A 9,095-nucleotide genomic window follows, 5' to 3' on the forward strand; every position below is an offset into this window, starting at 1 on the left:
TATTTGTATTGATATCTTACAAGCCTTATCTGCATCCATCAAATTTTCACCGGATGGATCGGTACGGGTTGAGACCTCAGGTGACAGTTCAGAGGAGGTTTGTAAACTAACTGCTCTCTTGGTGGATCCGGCTCATGTATTTGTCTTGATAGCTACTGCAGAAACTCAGCTTTCCGCAGGTCCTGACAAATAGTAAGTCACCTCCAAGACAAACTCCAATTCCTGAGTCATTGCTTAGCCCAAGGAACTGGATATCTGACATAATTGATCCAGGTATTGCAGGTCAGCAATTTCTAAATTTTTAATTTTTTTTTTTTTGCAATAAGGTTCTGATCTATTTGTCTAGCAGTAATTGGTGCAAGGGGTTTCAGGAATGCCGATTCAGCTGGCAGAAACTGAACCACTAGAGGTAATGTTTAAAGGGTCACGATGCCTCATGCGCTTCCTTGTGCTGGAAAGTCCTGAAAGCATATTGGGAACCGAAATGATGGGATCCTTGGGATCTTGTATCGAACTTCACCCGTCCGGTGAGGCTCGTATACACCCCAGGTCTGAAAGTCACCCGACCTTCTGTCGGATGGCAGCAGACCTAGCAACACCTCTACCTGTCTTCACTTTTACGCACGCAGAGAAACAAGTTCTTAGTGTCGTTCCTTCGAGCCTTTGGGCTACCAGTCAGACGGACCTCGACAGACTGTCTGTATTTGTTTGTATTTAATTTCAGAGGAAAGCAGTACTGTTGGATAGTGCTGCCACAAGGGGCACAGTATAGCCCAATACCAGTTCACCAGATTCATGAAACTGGTATTAGACGCCTGGCCAATTCCCGAGGGCACCGCCCTCTTGTAATATGTTGATGATTTATTTTTATTTTCTTTTATGTACTGCTGACACAAATAGTTACCTCAATGCATCACTAAGCCTTTTGTGTTTCCTCCATCAGAGTAGAATGGCTGCAAAGCCAGCAAAGAGAAACTTCAGTTCTGCAAGTCTCACGTAGTGTTCCTGGGCCACTGCCTAGGTCCAGGTACTAAGCACCTGACGCCGGAACGCACGAAGGTGGTAAGTGACATGCAACTTCCCACCTCCCATGCCCAGTTGCGTACCTTCTTGGGACTGGTTTCATACTATTGGCAATGGATGCTCTGCCTCCATGACCATGCAGCCTCTGTACGACTGTTTGGGTTCACGACCATTTGCCCTGACCCCGCAGGCCGAGTCAGCCTTCTATCAGCTGAAAGTACAGGTAACCGGGTGCACTGGGGCTGCCAGACTATGACAACCCTTTCCAAATGTACGTCACTGAGATGGAGGGACACGCCACCGCTGTACTGACACAAAAAGCGACCTGTAGCATACTACAGTGCCCATCTTGACGCGGTGGCTAGAGGGTCTCCATCCTGCGTCCGAGCGGTTCTAGCAGTTCAGGCACTAATGGACAAAAGTTCTGACGTTGTCCTAGATCACACCATGGTAATCTACACCCCACATGACATACATGGTATCCTGACACAGGTAAGCCGTAGACATCTGTCTCTTGCTAGACAGATCAAAATGGAACTTGCATTTACACTCTTCATCCAATGTCTCATTTCAACGTTGCACCACTTTGAATCCGGCCACCTTATTACCATTAGGTGACACTGATTCAAATGGGGGAGTAAGTACAGAGGACCAGCTTTTTGCAAATTCTCTGACTGACGAAGAGGAGGCCTTTGACGCAGAACACCAGCATGATTGTGCAGCGCTCATGGAGCAGGAGACAGCTGGGTTCGCACATGTCACTGACAAACCCCTCCTAAACCCCCACCTTGAAATGTTTGTGGATGGATCTAGATACCTGAATGACGAAGGAGGGTTTGTAACAGGTTTTGAAGTAGTCACACTGAATGAGATACTTGTACAAAAACCACTGCCGCCATACATGTCAGCGCAGGAACTGAGGCCTGTACGATTGCGAAAGGTACCACTGCCAGCATCTACACTGATTCCAGGTACGCCTTTGGTACTGCACACGATTATGGACCCATCTGGCGGTCCAGGAGCTTTTTCACGGCACAAGGCAAGCCCATTAAGCTATCATGTTGCCAGGACAGGTGGCCATAATAAAGGTTAAAGCACACACGCAGGGGCAGTCACCATAGAGCAAGGGATAGGGCAGCCAAGGCTGCAGCTCTCCTAGGACAGAACGCGAGACCCCTTGTGCTGTAAGTTGGATCTTGGTCCCACCACTCTTGTTGATTTGGGATTTGGCGTCCTACGGGACGTAGATGATGTACCAGCGTCTGCCTACCCCCACCTCGCCGTCCTAGCTCACGGGAAAGTGCATGCCTCTCAGAATGCCATTGTTTCTGTTATGGACAAGGTATGGTATGCTCCAGGGTTCGACAGGTTGGCGAAGGCATATGTGAAGGCATGTGAAGTGCACACCCAGACCACTGTATCCTATTCAGAGATTACAAATCGATTACATCCAGCTTCCCAAATCAGGCAGGAATGAGTACGTCCTTGTGTGCGTGGACCTGTTCAAAGCCACCGCACAATGTACAGTGACTAAACTTGTGTCAGAACTTGTATGTAGATTCGGGGTACTAGAGACAATTGAGAGTGACAGAGGTACACAATTTACAGGTGAAGTGATGCGAGAGGTGATGTCAGCCCTGGGGTGGAACAAGCGTTTTACACTCCATACCACCCGCAGAGTTTAGACAAAGTTGAAAGAACTGAAATGATATGCTTAAGTTAAAAGAAGTGTTTGGCTCTATGCCAAGATTAGGCCTGTACCATCCACAGGCCCTACAGCAGGGGTGTGATAAGGTTATTGAATATGTACAAGAATTATGTCGTAAACTGAAAATAACACCCGATCTAGTGTTTTCCCCAATTCCAGACCCTGACAACCTAGAGGGGACTCATTTCTTGCAGCCTGGAGATTGGGTGGTCGCAAAAAGACACGTAATAAAGGCCTTGGACCCAAGGTTTGACGACCATACCAAGTTCTGTTGTCAACACCTACTTCTGTAAAAAGTGGATACATGCCTCCCACTGCAAGAAAGTTCCCGAGCCATAGGAAAAGTGATGGGTGGGATCCCGGCGTTGTTTGGGTGGGGGAGGTAATGGACATTTTGATTTTGACTTTTGCATTTGTCTTATTGGACTGTCTTTTTATTGGGGAACACCACTCCATTTTCTGGATGTTTACAGAACATATCGGTGATACATTGGTTTACAGAAACTTACACCTTTTTGCCAGATGCTGAAGCTGCAATAAAGTATTACTGGCACCCAGATGCTATCCCTATGTCAAATCTGACCATATCCTTGGGTAGAATCGTAAGACTAATGAAAGACACTGAACACCTTCAAAAGCATTTGGATGTTACTAACCTCTCCCTTATGGAATTAGAAAAACAAACTATATGGGTAGGAGATAAGTTGGTCAGCATAGGTAATAAAATCCAGATAGACACCGAATATAACTGGTATGATATTTTTACTGGATGGTCACCTACAGCAGGAAAGATGATGGATTTTATGTTTCACCCATTACTAATACTGTTTCTTTTGTTCATTCTTTTGAGTGTTTGCAACTTATGGACATTCTGTGGGATACGGAGACAAGCAAATTATCTGGAATCGCTCCCTCTACGATATCGTTAAAACAGTCAAAAGAGTAAAAGAGCACCAACAGTGGGGATCCGGCGAAGAGGATAGAAAGACCGGCAGGGGTGGCTTAGCACCCTTGATAGTACCACAACAAAGGCTCTTTTCAAGATGGACTGTTTCAAATGGGGGATTGTGAGGGTTATGAACATATTAATTTATATATGTATGTATCTTTGATACACGTTTCCGGAGGCTTTAGGCCTAAATTGTACACTCTATTCTGTGTCCTATGAAAAGCTCTGATAAATGCTTGTACATTTAGGTTAGTACTTAATTACATCAAGTAGAGGTGTAATCTTAAATGTCCATCATGTCTCCAAGATCTTGTTAATCTCGTTACAATGATCAAAGGATAATGGAATGCTTCGATCATTAACTGCTGTCTAGGGCATGTGATTAAAATGTAGATTGTGATAAAGAATCAAGGTACTAGACAGCCAGTCTACATTCCAACAAAAGAAGCCATGTTTATTGAGAAAACGCAATTATTCACCACCTTAGTACTTTGACCTCAGTATAACAGATTGAACTTTGTAACACTAGCCTTTGCACTGATACGCCTACTGATACGCCTACTGATACTCCTTCTATTTTTTGTATAAGAAATGACAATGTACAGAATAAACACAGATTGCTTCTAGACACAGGCCTGATCTCTGTGTTTCATTGCTTTCTCACGGCGGCCGCCATAACCACCTCTGATTTGGAGCCTCAGAGCATATTGACGGAACATTGAATTCCTTAACACTACCTACGGAACTGGTACAGCCAGAACCTGGGCATGAGCTGTGTACTGCTGCTTCACCTGGGAAAGAGGAAGAGCAGCCATCTGTGTGTGAAGGTAAAAGGGAATGAGACTTTGGGCAGGCAGACCCTACTTCCACCTGGCTTGTTACACATATGTGGCATGCACTATAAGGGGCATCTGTGGCTGGCACTATTTGTGAATAGCATTTTAGGGGTATCTGTGGCAGACTTGGTTGGCCTTTTGGAGCAACTGAAAGACAGCACGAAGGATTCTTACTTGGTAAGGGGTAGATGGTGATCAATTTGTTGCTACCACTGGAAGAAAGGTGGAATCTAGATGACCAGAGTAATAAAGGAATTGAGTATGCAAGAGATGCGAAACGGCCAATATTAGCATGCAAAGAGCTAAGGGTCAAGGAAGGGAGGAAGAGACGCAGGAATGATGAGCCAGGATACCTGTGGCTGCTATTATAGAAACATTTGTGGTTGATAATTTGCAGGCCATATGTAGGAAGATCTATGGGTCCCATGCAGCAGGCAATCTAGTGGGACTTCAGGGGTTTACTCTCAGAAACATTGGGGAGAACAAAAAGACAATGCAAAGAACTTCTAGAGGTGAATGTAAGGGAGTGTTTATGGTTCAAAAGTAATTTATTTTACTGTCATTGTGCCAGCATGGTGCCTGATTGACATGCATATGTGTAGGGGACGGCCATGAAAAAGTTAGAAAAGCCCTTGTTATGGAAGGGACATGGAAAGAGGAGTTGTAGCGAAACAGCATGTGTATGCTGTGTGAGAGTCTTGGATGCAATAAAAACTGGACACTCCCATGCGTTACAGAAAGAGACCTATTACTGAGAAAGAGAGGCCGTTTTCAGGCAGAAATCAGTAGCCCCGGCCATCAAGAAAGCAAAAGAAACCAGACCATGGATGACCATGTATGCGTGTTTGTACTATGAGCGGATTAGCTTGAGATTGCATTTACTGGGGTCAAATGACACATATCTCTTCTACCAAATACAAAGTGAGCAGCCAGAAGTTGGTTTTAAACTGACACTTAGTGACCTTTCTTAGCACAGTTGCAAAATAAACAAAATAGAATATGGTCCTGCAAGAAGAAAAGAACAACCTTGCCTGTCTGGCACTAACTAATAGAGAATATACCCCTTTTTACCAGCTGGAGAGCTTCTCTCTACCAGCTTACAAAAACAACAGGCTTCAGCAACTGTACTCACACTTCAGATGAGAAACACACAGCCCAGCTTTCTGTGTCCCCAGTTATAGCAGCAAGTGTTCTCCTAGCTGTTCCTTAAATATTCACCCACCGGCTTACCTGATTAATCAGCTAGAAGGGGGTATTCTCCCCGTTGCTCAACATAGAAAAGAAATCTGGGAGAAATGTATCTCCCCTCTATAACTACACCTACCTGCTTGGCACAGTACACTGATAAGGGTACACTAATTATCTATGAGAGATAGCTACAGGGAAAGAGATGGTCACTAGTGTGAAACTATCAGATGATGGAACAAAAAGAGTGAGACTAATAAGCAATTGAGAAATTGAGAACTAGCAAGCCAAAACAATAAAGGAAAGTCCAGTATGAAGGCTGAAGGGCCTAGAAAGATCCTGTTGCCACCAGAGATGGGATAATATCTAGTAAAATGCTAAGTTCTTGTTCCAATAAAGTTAATTTGCAGCGCAAATGTGGAGTTAGAGACGTTCCATTCCGGTGTCTAAAAGGATTCCAAAGCCGCCTTTTGATTAACTGTTTTTGACTCTGCATCCTTCATGCAGCTAAGTATGGGGCGGATGGAGCTACATGAGCCAAAATGTTAATCACCCTCCCATGCAGAGCTGGTTACTGCCATTTGTCAGCTGTGAGAGTTCTTAAGACCACAGGGGACCAATGTAATGTGTGGATATCTGCCCATTGGGAGAGGAGCAAGTCCATATGCATTCCACTTGAATGGGAATGCGTACTGACACCAGTCCTTGCTATCTGGTTCCATATTAATGTAAGGGTCATGGCTACCAGCTAAAATGTCCTTTTGCCAATAGCGATATGGGATGGGATTGCAGCTAACTCAGTCATACTTGCCAGAGCCATATCAGATGCTTTCCAGCCGATGCAGAAGCCCAAATACCTGTAGGGCTGTAATCGTTTCCACACAGGCTACTCTAGGGAATATACCTTGCTTCTGTTCATGCAGAAGAACTATACATAACAGAACTTATAAAAACATAAATAAAACTATATCCTCTTATACCGGCACCAACAAGCAGGTACGGATCCTTTTGTAGGCCCTAAGTTACTAGACAGCCCAGTCCTTAGGTAATTGGGTCAGCCGTTTTCCCTTCATGGATAGTTGGTCCACAGAAACACTGATCCAATGTTGGTGTGGTACTGCATTGACAACTAGCGGTAACAGCTCATAATGATGACTTTGTGCTTCTACTGGAAAAAAAGGAATCTAGATGATGGTGGGTGAAAAAGAAATTGAGTAGGCGAGAGAAGGAAGCCAAAAGCAGCTGATAATGTAATGCAAATTATTAAAGGTAGGCGAACACACAGGACCATAAACTTCCGGAATTCACTTACGGCTGTCAGTGGTCATGGCAGGTAGGAGGCCCATTTCAAGCATTGCTTTGGTGCCCTTTGTTTGTTTCTTATGCATCTGCTAGTAAATGTTATGTAATAGTAGATTACTTCATTATGTAATTAGGCCAGTGCACCTGAAAATCACTTCATAAAGATTGTGTGCATGTATCAGCAGCCCTCCTCTGTGTCTTTTACACATGGTCATGAACAGGTGATCAATCAATGACTGCGCCAGGTTCTGAAAGAGAAACATCCAGCACATATTGTTCTCCATCTGGTTAGCATTACGTATTCCTAAAATGCCAGCAATCTCAAAACATTTGAAATTTTTTTCTTTCTTTCAAACTGATAACAGGCTGCCAGTTGGATGTACAAAAAAAGGCAAAACAAGTATCTAGCGCCAGCAGACCATCAGCTCTACACGAAGACAAGTAGTGCAAGAGTAGAGCCACATTTTTCGGCATGTTAAGCAGCACAACAATGGAAATATTTTTCTTAGTTACTTAGTGTTCCAGTCTTGTGCCCAGACATCTTGGTAAGGAAATACTTTAGTACAAACAAGTGATGATCTGGCAGAATTTTTTTTCTTTGGGGAGAAGGCCAATGTTAAAGCTGTGCCAGGGGTGTAACTAAAAAGTATGGGGCCCAATACCAAAGTTTTGCATGGGAGCACCCTGAGCATTTATCACAACCGCCCACCACTGATTTGAAGCACGGTCAGGTGGAGAATGATCTGGCAGGGTTGTTTTCCGACTCGGACCAGGGAAGCATCAGTTGTATGGGGACACTCACTGCGTCGACAGACTGTGTGTGATAGGCATGGTATGCACTGTATCTGGGAACTTCCAGGCAATTGTCCAGTCAAAGGCCTTCCATGGCATGGGCCAAGTTGCCCAATTGACTGGATAACTGGGCAACTCGGCCCTGTTGCTTGGTGTCGAGGGAAGGGTATCTACTCCATGAATTTTTTGCAACGGAAATCGAATTTTATTGAACAAGTCTTTCTTACTTCTTTCCGCTTTTGCTCATGAACCAGGGTATAGAGTTGCTCTAGTGCTTCACTCCTCTGTACAGAGAACACACCAGTGCCGGCTGTGTGTCCGCAGCTAAAATACTGAGGAAGGTAAGTAGCGGCCACAAAACGCGTCTATTGTATGCGGGACTTATTATTAATAGAAACAGAGGAGTTAAGCTTAAAAAATACTTCTTGTGCCTCTTTAAAGAAAGGATTGCACTTACAACCACTATTTTCCTACATTTTCTCTATGTAAAAGCCTTTCCCAGGCCTCGGCCCTGTTGCTTGGTGAAAAGCGAAGGGGGTCTAACTCCATGAATTTGCTGCAGCGGAACTTCAACTTTATTGAACAAAACATTACTTCTTTTGCTCAGGAACAAGGGCGTAGAGTTGCTCCAGTGTTGCACAGACCGGCTGGTATTCACTCTACTCCGCAGAACAAGCAGGGCTTGTCTCTGATGAGGCATAGCCTTTCTGTGAGACTGCAACAATCGGACACTACTGAGTAGCTTCCTTTCTTTCTCTTTCTAATAATGCTCTACAGCCCTTTGCCCTTCTTTCACCTGCTCTATCAAATACGTGCCAGGCCTTGCATTTGGCAGAGATGTGCATGTGTGACCCCAGACCCTCACCGAGATGTCTTGCTGCCCCTTTGACATTGTCTTGTTGGGTTTCTCCTGGGTTGTGGCTGAGCAGCACCTGCCAGGAGGAGAGGGTGCTGGTGGAGCTGACAATGTGCATTGTGTTTGCATGGGAGAAGTGGTAGGATGGCGGGTCCAAGTGTATTCAGGTAGGGCAGGGCAAGGTGGACTTTAGAGTGTCACCTCACTACTCACAAGGGGATGCAATGTAGTCTCTAGTGATGGCAAGAATGCTATTTTCAACACCTTAATTTACATATAAATTACTCACAGAATGTAGCGGGTTTTGAGAAGGGGGGGGGGTGGCTGAGCTCTGGGACCTGGTTGCAACTTTGACTACTGCGACCACAATAGTTACTCCACTGAGCTGCACATGATCCTTTAACCCTTTACATAATTATAAAAAAAATATGGGTTCCCCACAAT

Source organism: Eleutherodactylus coqui, chromosome 3 (assembly GCF_035609145.1).
Source record: "Eleutherodactylus coqui strain aEleCoq1 chromosome 3, aEleCoq1.hap1, whole genome shotgun sequence".
NCBI lineage: Eukaryota > Metazoa > Chordata > Amphibia > Anura > Eleutherodactylidae > Eleutherodactylus > Eleutherodactylus coqui.